At 40.9% G+C, this 13008-nt stretch overlaps 7 non-coding genes across 7 annotated transcripts; all 7 read right to left on the bottom strand.

The window, feature by feature from the left end:
• Positions 1-2785: 2785 nt before the first annotated feature.
• TRNAS-AGA (transfer RNA serine (anticodon AGA)) lies at positions 2786-2867 on the bottom strand. Its single transcript has one exon. It is a non-coding gene; the product is annotated as a tRNA-Ser (tRNA).
• A 1497-nt stretch (positions 2868-4364) lies between these two features.
• Positions 4365-4436, bottom strand: TRNAH-GUG (transfer RNA histidin (anticodon GUG)). The gene has a single exon. It is a non-coding gene; the product is annotated as a tRNA-His (tRNA).
• A 1285-nt stretch (positions 4437-5721) lies between these two features.
• Positions 5722-5803, bottom strand: TRNAS-AGA (transfer RNA serine (anticodon AGA)). Its single transcript has one exon. It is a non-coding gene; the product is annotated as a tRNA-Ser (tRNA).
• Positions 5804-9035: 3232 nt separating this feature from the next.
• TRNAH-GUG (transfer RNA histidin (anticodon GUG)) lies at positions 9036-9107 on the bottom strand. The gene has a single exon. It is a non-coding gene; the product is annotated as a tRNA-His (tRNA).
• Positions 9108-10389: 1282 nt separating this feature from the next.
• TRNAS-AGA (transfer RNA serine (anticodon AGA)) lies at positions 10390-10471 on the bottom strand. Its single transcript has one exon. It is a non-coding gene; the product is annotated as a tRNA-Ser (tRNA).
• A 295-nt stretch (positions 10472-10766) lies between these two features.
• TRNAH-GUG (transfer RNA histidin (anticodon GUG)) lies at positions 10767-10838 on the bottom strand. The gene has a single exon. It is a non-coding gene; the product is annotated as a tRNA-His (tRNA).
• Positions 10839-12120: 1282 nt separating this feature from the next.
• TRNAS-AGA (transfer RNA serine (anticodon AGA)) lies at positions 12121-12203 on the bottom strand. Its single transcript has one exon. It is a non-coding gene; the product is annotated as a tRNA-Ser (tRNA).
• Positions 12204-13008: the final 805 nt, after the last annotated feature.

Raw genomic sequence — 13008 nt, 5'->3', positions numbered from 1 at the left:
TCTGCAATGCACTTTTTAAAAATAATGTTTTTTTCAGCAGGCACATTCTCTCCTAAAAACAAAAATTGCATGAGTATATCTCTAGTTTGGAAAAGGATAGGCTTTCATGCATACTCTCATGTGGCACTCAAGTTTTTGGGACCCTATTGCACTCTGTTTTCGTGCTGCTTTTAGTCTTTGGCCCATATTACAGAAGTCTACCATCTTTGAGTATTTGAGGCTCCTTTGTAAGTGCTTTATCTTTTTTACTTGAAGAGCTATATAATAAAGGGGTCAGGGAAAGATTGCATTTATGGAAGATAAAAGAAGGCACACTTGTCCCACCAAATGCCGTAGAGAAACCTGATGTTTTACTCATGTTATCCTTAGTTTGTTTTTGTTGTTTTTGTTAGACCTTGCATTCTTAAGGTGGCCTCAACCCTACCTTATTGCTTTTCACCTACGCATTTTGCTGTATCTTTTTGTTGGCCTTAGGACTCTGATCACTTTATTGCTACTAATCAGTGCTGAAGTGCACGTGCTTCTTCCCTAATCATGTGTGTAATTGGAGTATACCTGACTGACAGATTTAATTTACTTGAAAGCCCCTTGTAAAGTGGTATACCATATACCCAGGGACTGATTGTGCCGCCCAAAGAAGTAGCATTTCAAACCTGTCTCAAGCCTGCTACTGCAGTGCCTGTGCTGCAGTGTACTGCCACTTCGACTTGCCATTTAAAACTACTTGCCAAGCCTTAAACTCCAATTTTATTACATATAATTAACCCCTAAGGTAGGCCCTAGGTAGTCCTAGGGGCATCATGCTATGTAAGTAAAAGGTAAGACATGTACTGTGGTAGTTTGCATGTCCTGGTAGTACCAAGCAGTCTATTACATTTTTCACTACAGTGAGGTCTACCCCTCACATAGGTTAGCATTGGGTATTCCCTTATACTTTTTGGGGGGTAATTCCATATCAGAGAGGAGAAGCTTTATTTATTTATTGATAAATCCTATTTACTGGTGAGGTTGGATTTAACTTTACTATTTTATAAATGCCATTTTTAGAGAGTGAGCATTTCTCTGCACTTACTGCTCTATTTGCCGGAAAACCTGTCTCCAATTGACGTCTGGATTGGGCTGCGAGACAGCTACATTTGTGCATTCCCTCTAGACAGCCACAACACAGGTCACTCAACTGCAACTGCATTCTGATTGGCATGGGGGAGAGCTCCATCCCCCCCACCGCAAATAGGTTCAAGAACGATAATTTATGTCTGTAGGTACAATATAGCTACATCTTATAATCATGTGTGTTTAAATAATTTGTCGTTAGATCGTTTAAATTTTTTAAAGGATCTGTTTTTAATAGACATTTTACAAAAACAACTGGTACATTTGGTAATTCTGTAAAAGAAAAACCCAACTGCCGTGACATTGCCAACCACAATGCTGTGACTCGGATTCGAACCAAGGTTGCTGCGGCCACAACGCAGAGTAATAACCTCTATACGATCACAGCGAGCTACTTGGGCTCAATAACATACAGTGACATGGAGAATTTATAATTCGGAACATTCAGGGAACTCCTGTGATAGGCTGAATGTGTTCATTGCTTCCTCATTCCTTATACAAAGGCTTTGTCTCCTCAGTGGTTGATAGGCTGAATCCGTTTCCTGGCCGCCTGCTTGTGAACTGCCAGAAGTGAAAGATCACACATACACTTGTGGGCCTGTGATGGGACACCAATAGAGAGAAACACACCTGGCGCAGATCTTCTATTCTGTCTATTAGACCTGCATCTCCCCTGTACCTCCTCAAGCCATCTGTATGTGAAGCAAGAAAAAGTTAAGGTGCGGTCCATATACACTTTTATAGGGAGGATGCTGCCATGAGCTCCTCCCAGCTAATCACACAAACAGCAGTAAAGCAAGATAACTACACAGTTAGGGGGGACTGCATGGTTAGGTTTTTGAGGAATTATTGAAACTGACCTCAGTGACCCATGATCAGAGCTGTGGCTAATGACTGCGTGCCTAATTATGATGAAGCAAGCACCATGGCTCGTAGGGGCCCCACAACACGCTTTTCTTAGCTCATTGAATTAAAGTATAAACTCTGCCATGTATGAGTGGTAAAGGCTTGTTAATTTGGTTGCTTTTCCAATTCACGTCTGACAACAAGATGAAGGAACATTGGGGCATCAGAAGCTTTGGAAGTAGCCACCAACCTCAGAGAAAGAGAGAAAGAGGGAAAAGGCAGTATGAGGTGTGGAGAAAACAGCAGCAGGTACAAGGAGCTCAAATGAGATTAATGGCGCCTAAATAGAGCACATAAAGGAACAGTTACAAATCTAAGAAAAGGGAAAGAAAGACTAGGAAAAAAACACGGAAAGAGCCTGTAGATAAAATTCTCTTCCTGGGACAGCAGGCTAAGAGAAATTACACTGGGAGCAGTTAAGCTTGTAACACGGGGAGAATAGAAAAGAAAATGCAGTTTTATGAAGTGTGTTTGCCTAATCCAGCAAGCACTTTTGTTTTATTTTTCTATTTGCTTCTTTTATTGGTAAAGTAAGTTTCAAGTGCATGAATGGTATGACTGAGAGAGCCAGGGTATAATAATTTGAAGTGTTTGCACCAGCACTAATGTAGGACGAGAGTTATAGCAAAGATATGAAAGGGGTAGCGATAATAAATATGTGAAAGGGCAATAGTGACACCAAAATAAGCCACCTATTTATAAAACTGACATGGAAGAAATTCTAAAGGTTAACTTCTGAAATTGTAGCGGATGTTAAAAAGGTTCTTGTTGTTGGCAGGATTCGAACCTGCGCAGGGAGACCCCAATGAATTTCTAGTCCATCGCCTTAACCACTCGGCCACAACAACTCACTGTAAATTTTGTGCAAATAATCTGTATGAAAGTTTTCAATGTGTCCCACAGCAAATTCCTGGTATTCTGCAATGCACTTTTTTAAATAATGTTTTTTTCAGCAGGCACATTCTCTCCTAAAAACAAAAATTGCATGAGTATATCTCTAGTTTGGAAAAGGATAGGTTTTCATGCATACTCTCATGTGGCACTCAAGTTTTTGGGACCGTATTGCACTCTGTTTTCGTGCTGCTTTTAGTCTATGGCCCATATTACAGAAGTCTACCATCTTTGAGTATTTGAGGCTCCTTTGTAAGTGCTTTATCTTTTTTACTTGAAGAGCTATATAATAAAGGGGTCAGGGAAAGATTGCATTTATGGAAGATAAAAGAAGGCACACTTGTCTCACCAAATGCCGTAGAGAAACCTGATGTTTTACTCATGTTATCCTTAGTTTGTTTTTGTTAGACCTTGCATTCTTAAGATGGCCTCAACCCTACCTTATTGCTTTTCACCTACGCATTTTGCTGTATCTATTTGTTGGCCTTAGGACTCTGATCACTTTATCGCTACTAATCAGTGCTGAAGTGCACGTGCTTCTTCCCTAATCATGTGTGTAATTGGAGTATACCTGACTGACAGATTTAATTGACTTGAAAGCCCCTTGTAAAGTGGTATACCATATACCCAGGGACTGATTGTGCCGCCCAAAGAAGTAGCATTTCAAACCTGTCTCAAGCCTGCTACTGCAGTGCCTGTGCTGCAGTGTACTGCCACTTCAACTTGCCATTTAAAACTACTTGCCAAGCCTTAAACTCCAATTTTATTACATATAATTAACCCCTAAGGTAGGCCCTAGGTAGTCCTAGGGGCATCATGCTAAGTAAGTAAAAGGTAAGACATGTATTGTGGTAGTTTGCATGTCCTGGTAGTACCAAACAGTCTATTACATTTTTCACTACTGTGAGGTCTGCCCCTCTCATAGGTTAGCATTGGGTATTCCCTTATACTTTTTGGGGGGTAATTCCATATCAGAGAGGAGAAGCTTTATTTATTTATTGATAAATCCTATTTACTGGTGAGGTTGGATTTAACTTTACTATTTTATAAATGCCATTTTTAATGAGTGAGCATTTCTCTACACTTACTGCTCTATTTGCCTGAAAACCTGTCTCCAATTGACGTCTGGATTGGGCTGCGAGACAGCTACATTTGTGCATTCCTTCTAGACAGCCACAACACAGGTCACTCAACTGCAACTGCATTCATCTGCATTCTGATTGGCATGGGGGAGAGCTCCATTCCCCCCACCGCAAATAGGTTCAAGAACGATAATTAATGTCAGTAGGTACAATATAGCTACATCTTATAATCATGTGTGTTTAAATAATTTGTTGTTAGATCGTTTAAATATTTTAAAGGATCTGTTTTTAATAGACATTTTACAAAACAACTGGTACATTTGGTAATTCTGTAAAAGAAAAACCCAACTGCCGTGACATTGCCAACCACAATGCCGTGACTCGGATTTGAACCGAGGTTGCTGCGGCCACAACGCAGAGTACTAACCACTATACAATCACGGCGAGCTACTTAGGCTCAATAACATACAGTGATATGGAGAATTTATAATTCGGAACACTCAGGGAACTCCTGTGATAGGCTGAATGTGTTCATTGCTTCCTCATTCCTTATACAAAGGCTTGTCTCCTGAGTAGTTGATAGGCTGAAACTGTTTCCTGGCCGCCTGCTTGTGAACTGCCAGGAGTCAAAGATCACACATACACTTGTGGGCCTGTGATGGGACACCAATGCAGAGAAACACACATGGCGCAGATCTTCTATTCTGTCTAGTAGATCTGCATCTCCCCTGTACCTCCTCAAGCCATCTGTATGTGAAGCAAGAAAAAGTTAAGGAGCGGTCCATCTACACTTTTATAGGGAGGATGCTGCCGTGAGCTCCTCCCAGCTAATCACACAAACAGCAGTAAAGCAAGATAACTACACAGTTAGGGGGGACTGCATGGTTAGGTTTTTGAGGAATTATTGAAACTGACCTCAGTGACCCATGATCAGAGCAGTGGCTAATGACTGCGTGCCTAATTATGATGAAGCAAGCACCATGGCTCGTAGGGGCCCCACAACACGCTTTTCTTAGCTCATTGAATTAAAGTATAAACCTCTGCCATGTATGAGTGGTAAAGGCTTGTTAATTTGGTTGCCTTTCTAATTCACGTTCGACAACAAGATGAAGGAACATTGGGGCATCAGAAGCTTTGGAAAGTAGCCACCAACCTCAGAGAAAGAGAGAAAGAGGGAAAAGGCAGTATGAGGTGTGGAGAAAACAGCAGCAGGTACAAGGAGCTCAAATGAGATTAATGGCGCCTAAATAGAGCGCGTAAAGGAACATTTACAAATCTAAGAAAAGGGAAAGAAAGACTAGGAAAAAAACACGGAAAAAGCCTGTAGATAAAATTCTCTTCCTGGGACAGCAGGCTAAGAGAAATTACACAGGGAGCAGTTAAGCTTGTAACACGGGGAGAATAGAAAAGAAAATGCAGTTTTATGAAGTGTGTTTGCCTAATCCAGCAAGCACTTTTGTTTTATTTTTCTATTTGCTTCTATTATTGGTAAAGTAAGTTTCAAGTGAATGAATGGTATGACTGAGAGAGCCAGGGTATAATAATTTGAAGTGTTTGCACCAGCGCTAATGTAGGACGAGAGTTATAGCAAAGATATGAAAGGGGTAGCGATAATAAATATGTGAAAGGGCAATAGTGACACCAAAATAAGCCACCTATTTATAAAACTGACATGGAAGAAATTCTAAAGGTTAACTTCTGAAATTGTAGCCGATGTTAAAAAGTTTCTCGTTGTTGGCAGGATTCGAAGCTGCGCGGGCAGACCCCAATGGATTTCTAGTCCATTGCCTTAACCACTCGGCCACAACAACTGGCTGCAAGTCTTGTGCAAATAATCTGTATGAAAGTTTTCAAGGTGTCCCACAGAAAATTCCTGGTATTCTGCAATGCACTTTTTAAAAATAATGTTTTTTTCAGCAGGCACATTCTCTCCCAAAAACAAAAATTGCATGAGTATATCTCTAGTTTGGAAAAGGATAGGCTTTCATGCATACTCTCATGTGGCACTCAAGTTTTTGGGACCCTATTGCACTCTGTTTTCGTGCTGCTTTTAGTCTTTGGCCCATATTACAGAAGTCTACCATCTTTGAGTATTTGAGGCTCCTTTGTAAGTGCTTTATCTTTTTTACTTGAAGAGCTATATAATAAAGGGGTCAGGGAAAGATTGCATTTATGGAAGATAAAAGAAGGCACACTTGTCTCACCAAATGCCGTAGAGAAACCTGATGTTTTACTCATGTTATCCTTAGTTTGTTTTTGTTAGACCTTGCATTCTTAAGGTGGCCTGAACCCTACCTTATTGCTTTTCACCTATGCATTTTGCTGTATCTTTTTGTTGGCCTTAGGACTCTGATCACTTTATCGCTACTAATCAGTGCTGAAGTGCACGTGCTACTTCCCTAATCATGTGTGTAATTGGAGTATACCTGACTGACAGATTTAATTGACTTGAAAGCCCCTTGTAAAGTGGTATACCATATACCCAGGGACTGATTGTGCCGCCCAAAGAAGTAGCATTTCAAACCTGTCTCAAGCCTGCTACTGCACTGCCTGTGCTGCAGTGTACTGCCACTTCAACTTGCCATTTAAAACTACTTGCCAAGCCTTAAACTCCAATTGTATTACATATAATTAACCCCTAAGGTAGGCCCTAGGTAGTCCTAGGGGCATCATGCTAAGTAAGTAAAAGGTAAGACATGTATTGTGGTAGTTTGCATGTCCTGGTAGTACCAAACAGTCTATTACATTTTTCACTACTGTGAGGTCTGCCCCTCTCATAGGTTAGCATTGGGTATTCCCTTATACTTTTTGGGGGGTAATTCCATATCAGAGAGGAGAAGCTTTATTTATTTATTGATAAATCCTATTTACTGGTGAGGTTGGATTTAACTTTACTATTTTATAAATGCCATTTTTAGAGAGTGAGCATTTCTCTGCACTTACTGCTCTATTTGCCTGAAAACTTGTCTCCAATTGACGTCTGGATTGGGCTGCGAGACAGCTACATTTGTGCATTCCCTCTAGACAGCCACAACACAGGTCACTCAACTGCAACTGCATTCATCTGCATTCTGATTGGCATGGGGGAGAGCTCCATTCCCCCCACCGCAAATAGGTTCAAGAACGATAATTAATGTCAGTAGGTACAATATAGCTACATCTTATAATCATGTGTGTTTAAATAATTTGTCGTTAGATCGTTTAAATATTTTAAAGGATCTGTTTTTAATAGACATTTTACAAAACAACTGGTACATTTGGTAATTCTGTAAAAGAAAAACCCAACTGCTGTGACATTGCCAACCACAATGCCGTGACTCGGAATTGAACTGAGGTTGCTGCGGCCACAACGCAGAGTACCAACCACTATACAATCACGGCGAGCTACTTAGTCTCAATAACATACAGTGATATGGAGAATTTATAATTCGGAACACTCAGGGAACTCCTGTGATAGGCTGAATGTGTTCATTGCTTCCTCATTCCTTATACAAAGGCTTGTCTCCTGAGTGGTTGATAGGCTGAAACCGTTTCCTGGCCGCCTGCTTGTGAACTGCCAGGAGTCAAAGATCACACATACACTTGTGGGCCTGTGATGGGACACCAATGCAGAGAAACACACATGGCGCAGATCTTCTATTCTGTCTAGTAGATCTGCATCTCCCCTGTACCTCCTCAAGCCATCTGTATGTGAAGCAAGAAAAAGTTAAGGAGCGGTCCATCTACACTTTTATAGGGAGGATGCTGCCGTGAGCTCCTCCCAGCTAATCACACAAACAGCAGTAAAGCAAGATAACTACACAGTTAGGGGGGACTGCATGGTTAGGTTTTTGAGGAATTATTGAAACTGACCTCAGTGACCCATGATCAGAGCAGTGGCTAATGACTGCGTGCCTAATTATGATGAAGCAAGCACCATGGCTCGTAGGGGCCCCACAACACGCTTTTCTTAGCTCATTGAATTAAAGTATAAACCTCTGCCATGTATGAGTGTTAAAGGCTTGTTAATTTGGTTGCTTTTCCAATTCACATTCGACAACAAGATGAAGGAACATTGGGGCATCAGAAGCTTTGGAAAGTAGCCACCAACCTCAGAGAAAGAGAGAAAGAGGGAAAAGGCAGTATGAGGTGTGGAGAAAACAGCAGCAGGTACAAGGAGCTCAAATGAGATTAATGGCGCCTAAATAGAGCAGGTAAAGGAACAGTTACAAATCTAAGAAAAGGGAAAGAAAGACTAGGAAAAAAACACGGAAAGAGCCTGTAGATAAAATTCTCTTCCTGGGACAGCAGGCTAAGAGAAATTACACAGGGAGCAGTTAAGCTTGTAACACGGGGAGAATAGAAAAGAAAATGCAGTTTTATGAAGTGTGTTTGCCTAATCCAGCAAGCACTTTTGTTTTATTTTTTTATTTGCTTCTATTATTGGTAAAGTAAGTTTCAAGTGAATGAATGGTATGACTGAGAGAGCCAGGGTATGATAATTTGAAGTGTTTGCACCAGCGCTAATGTAGGACGAGAGTTATAGCAAAGATATGAATGGGGTAGCGATAATAAATATGTGAAAGGGCAATAGTGACGCCAAAATAAGCCACCTATTTATAAAACTGACATGGAAGAAATTCTAAAGGTTAACTTCTGAAATTGTAGCCGATGTTAAAAAGTTTCTCTTTGTTGGCAGGATTCGAACCTGCGCGGTGGGACCCCAATGGATTTCTAGTCCATCGCCTTAACCACTCGGCAACAACAACTGACTGTAAGGTTAGTGCAAATAATCTGTATGAAAGTTTTCAAGGTGTCCCACAGCAAATTCCTGATGTTCTGCAATGCACTTTTTAAAAAGAATGTTTATTTCAGCAGGCACATTCTCTCCTAAAAACAAAAATAAGGCTACATCTTATAATCATGTGTGTTTAAATAATTTGTCGTTAGATCGTTTAAATATTTTAAAGGATCTGTTTTTAATAGACATTTTACAAAAACAACTGGAACATTTGGTAATTCTGTAAAAGAAAAACCCAACTGCCGTGACATTGCCAACCACAATGCCGTGACTCGGATTCGAACCGAGGTTGCTGCGGCCACAACGCAGAGTACTAACCACTATACGATCACGGCAAGCTACTTGGGCTCAATAGCATACAGTGACATGGAGAATTTATAATTCAGAACACTCAGGGAACTCCTGTGATAGGCTGAATGTGTTCATTGCTTCCTCATTCCTTATACAAAGGCTTTGTCTCCTCAGTGGCTGATAGGCTGAAACTGTTTCCTGGCCGCCTGCTTGTGAACTGCCAGAAGTCAAAGATCACACATACACTTGTGGGCCTGTGATGGGACACCAATGCAGAGAAACACACCTGGCGCAGATCTTCTAATCTGTCTATTAGACCTGCATCTCCCCTGTACCACCTCAAGCCATCTGTATGTGAAGCAAGAAAAAGTTAAGGAGCGGTCCATCTACACTTTTATAGGGAGGATGTTGCCGTGAGCTCCTCACAGCTAATCACACAAACAGCAGTAAAGCAAGATAACTACACAGTTAGGGGGGACTGCATGGTTAGGTTTTTGAGGAATTATTGAAACTGACCTCAGTGACCCATGATCAGAGCTGTGGCTAATGACTGCGTGCCTAATTATGATGAAGCAAGCACCATGGCTCGTAGGGGCCCCACAACACGCTTTTCTTAGCTCAATTAAAGTATAAACCTCTGCCATATATGAGTAGTAAAGGCTTGTTAATTTGGTTGCTTTTCCAATTCACGTCTGACAACAAGATGAAGGAACATTGGGGCATCAGAAGCTTTGGAAAGTAGCCACCAACCTCAGAGAAAGAGAGAAAGAGGGAAAAGGCAGTATGAGGTGTGGAGAAAACAGCAGCAGGTACAAGGAGCTCAAATGAGATTAATGGCACCTAAATAGAGCACATAAAGGAACAGTTACAAATCTAAGAAAAGGGAAAGAAAGACTAGGAAAAAAAAACGGAAAGAGCCTGTAGATAAAATTCTCTTCCTGGGACAGCAGGCTAAGAGAAATTACACAGGGAGCAGTTAAGCTTGTAACACGGGGAGAATAGAAAAGAAAATGCAGTTTTATGAAGTGTGTTTGCCTAATCCAGCAAGCACTTTTGTTTTATTTTTCTATTTGCTTCTTTTATTGGTAAAGTAAGTTTCAAGTGCATGAATGGTATGACTGAGAGAGCCAGGGTATAATAATTTGAAGTGTTTGCACCAGCGCTAATGTAGGACGAGAGTTATAGCAAAGATATGAAAGGGGTAGCGATAATAAATATGTGAAAGGGCAATAGTGACACCAAAATAAGCCACCTATTTATAAAACTGACATGGAAGAAATTCTAAAGGTTAACTTCTGAAATTGTAGCCGATGTTAAAAAGTTTCTCGTTGTTGGCAGGATTCGAACCTGCGCGGGGGGACCCCAATGGATTTCTAGTCCATCGCCTTAACCACTCGGCAACAACAACTGACTGTAAGGTTTGTGCAAATAATCTGTATGAAAGTTTTCAAGGTGTCCCACAGCAAATTCCTGATGTTCTGCAATGCACTTTTTAAAAAGAATGTTTATTTCAGCAGGCACATTCTCTCCTAAAAACAAAAATAAGGCTACATCTTATAATCATGTGTGTTTAAATAATTTGTCGTTAGATCGTTTAAATATTTTAAAGGATCTGTTTTTAATAGACATTTTACAAAAACAACTGGAACATTTGGTAATTCTGTAAAAGAAAAACCCAACTGCCGTGACATTGCCAACCACAATGCCGTGACTCGGATTCGAACCGAGGTTGCTGCGGCCACAACGCAGAGTACTAACCACTATACGATCACGGCAAGCTACTTGGGCTCAATAGCATACAGTGACATGGAGAATTTATAATTCAGAACACTCAGGGAACTCCTGTGATAGGCTGAATGTGTTCATTGCTTCCTCATTCCTTATACAAAGGCTTTGTCTCCTCAGTGGCTGATAGGCTGAAACTGTTTCCTGGCCGCCTGCTTGTGAACTGCCAGAAGTCAAAGATCACACATACACTTGTGGGCCTGTGATGGGACACCAATGCAGAGAAACACACCTGGCGCAGATCTTCTAATCTGTCTATTAGACCTGCATCTCCCCTGTACCACCTCAAGCCATCTGTATGTGAAGCAAGAAAAAGTTAAGGAGCGGTCCATCTACACTTTTATAGGGAGGATGTTGCCGTGAGCTCCTCACAGCTAATCACACAAACAGCAGTAAAGCAAGATAACTACACAGTTAGGGGGGACTGCATGGTTAGGTTTTTGAGGAATTATTGAAACTGACCTCAGTGACCCATGATCAGAGCTGTGGCTAATGACTGCGTGCCTAATTATGATGAAGCAAGCACCATGGCTCGTAGGGGCCCCACAACACGCTTTTCTTAGCTCAATTAAAGTATAAACCTCTGCCATATATGAGTGGTAAAGGCTTGTTAATTTGGTTGCTTTTCCAATTCACGTCTGACAACAAGATGAAGGAACATTGGGGCATCAGAAGCTTTGGAAAGTAGCCACCAACCTCAGAGAAAGAGAGAAAGAGGGAAAAGGCAGTATGAGGTGTGGAGAAAACAGCAGCAGGTACAAGGAGCTCAAATGAGATTAATGGCACCTAAATAGAGCACATAAAGGAACAGTTACAAATCTAAGAAAAGGGAAAGAAAGACTAGGAAAAAAAAACGGAAAGAGCCTGTAGATAAAATTCTCTTCCTGGGACAGCAGGCTAAGAGAAATTACACAGGGAGCAGTTAAGCTTGTAACACGGGGAGAATAGAAAAGAAAATGCAGTTTTATGAAGTGTGTTTGCCTAATCCAGCAAGCACTTTTGTTTTATTTTTCTATTTGCTTCTTTTATTGGTAAAGTAAGTTTCAAGTGCATGAATGGTATGACTGAGAGAGCCAGGGTATAATAATTTGAAGTGTTTGCACCAGCGCTAATGTAGGACGAGAGTTATAGCAAAGATATGAAAGGGGTAGCGATAATAAATATGTGAAAGGGCAATAGTGACACCAAAATAAGCCACCTATTTATAAAACTGACATGGAAGAAATTCTAAAGGTTAACTTCTGAAATTGTAGCCGATGTTAAAAAGTTTCTCGTTGTTGGCAGGATTCGAACCTGCGCGGGGAGACCCCAATGGATTTCTAGTCCATCGCCTTAACCACTCGGCCACAACTGACTGTAAGTTTTGTGCAAATAATCTGTATGAAAGTTTTCAAGGTGGCCCACAGCAAATTCCTGGTATTCTGCAATGCACTTTTTTTAAATAATGTATTTTTCAGCAGGCACATTCTCTCCTAAAAACAAAAATTGCATGAGTATATCTCTAGTTTGGAAAAGGATAGGCTTTCATTCATACTCTCATGTGGCACTCAAGTTTTTGGGACCCTATTGCACTCTGTTTTCGTGCTGCTTTTAGTCTATGGCCCATATTACAGAAGTCTACCATCTTTGAGTATTTGAGGCTCCTTTGTAAGTGCGTTATCTTTTTTACTTGAAGAGCTATATAATAAAGGGGTCAGGGAAAGATTGCATTTATGGAAGATAAAAGAAGGCACACTTGTCTCACCAAATGCCGTAGAGAAACCTGATGTTTTACTCATGTAATCCTTAGTTTGTTTTTGTTAGACCTTGCATTCTTAAGGTGGCCTGAACCCTACCTTATTGCTTTTCACCTACGCATTTTGCTGTATCTATTTGTTGGCCTTAGGACTCTGATCACTTTATCGCTACTAATCAGTGCTGAAGTGCACGTGCTTCTTCCCTAATCATGTGTGTAATTGGAGTATAGCTGACTGACAGATTTAATTGACTTGAAAGCCCCTTGTAAAGTGGTATACCATATACCCAGGGACTGATTGTGCCGCCCAAAGAAGTAGCATTTCAAACCTGTCTCAAGCCTGCTACTGCAGTGCCTGTGCTGCAGTGTACTGCCACTTCAACTTGCCATTTAAAACTACTTGCCAAGCCTTAAACTCCAATTTT

This window comes from Lissotriton helveticus, chromosome 12, assembly GCF_964261635.1.
Source record: "Lissotriton helveticus chromosome 12, aLisHel1.1, whole genome shotgun sequence".
Lineage (NCBI taxonomy): Eukaryota > Metazoa > Chordata > Amphibia > Caudata > Salamandridae > Lissotriton > Lissotriton helveticus.
The sequence above is the reverse complement of the archived record's forward strand: the minus strand, read 5'-3'. Positions and strand labels throughout refer to the sequence as shown.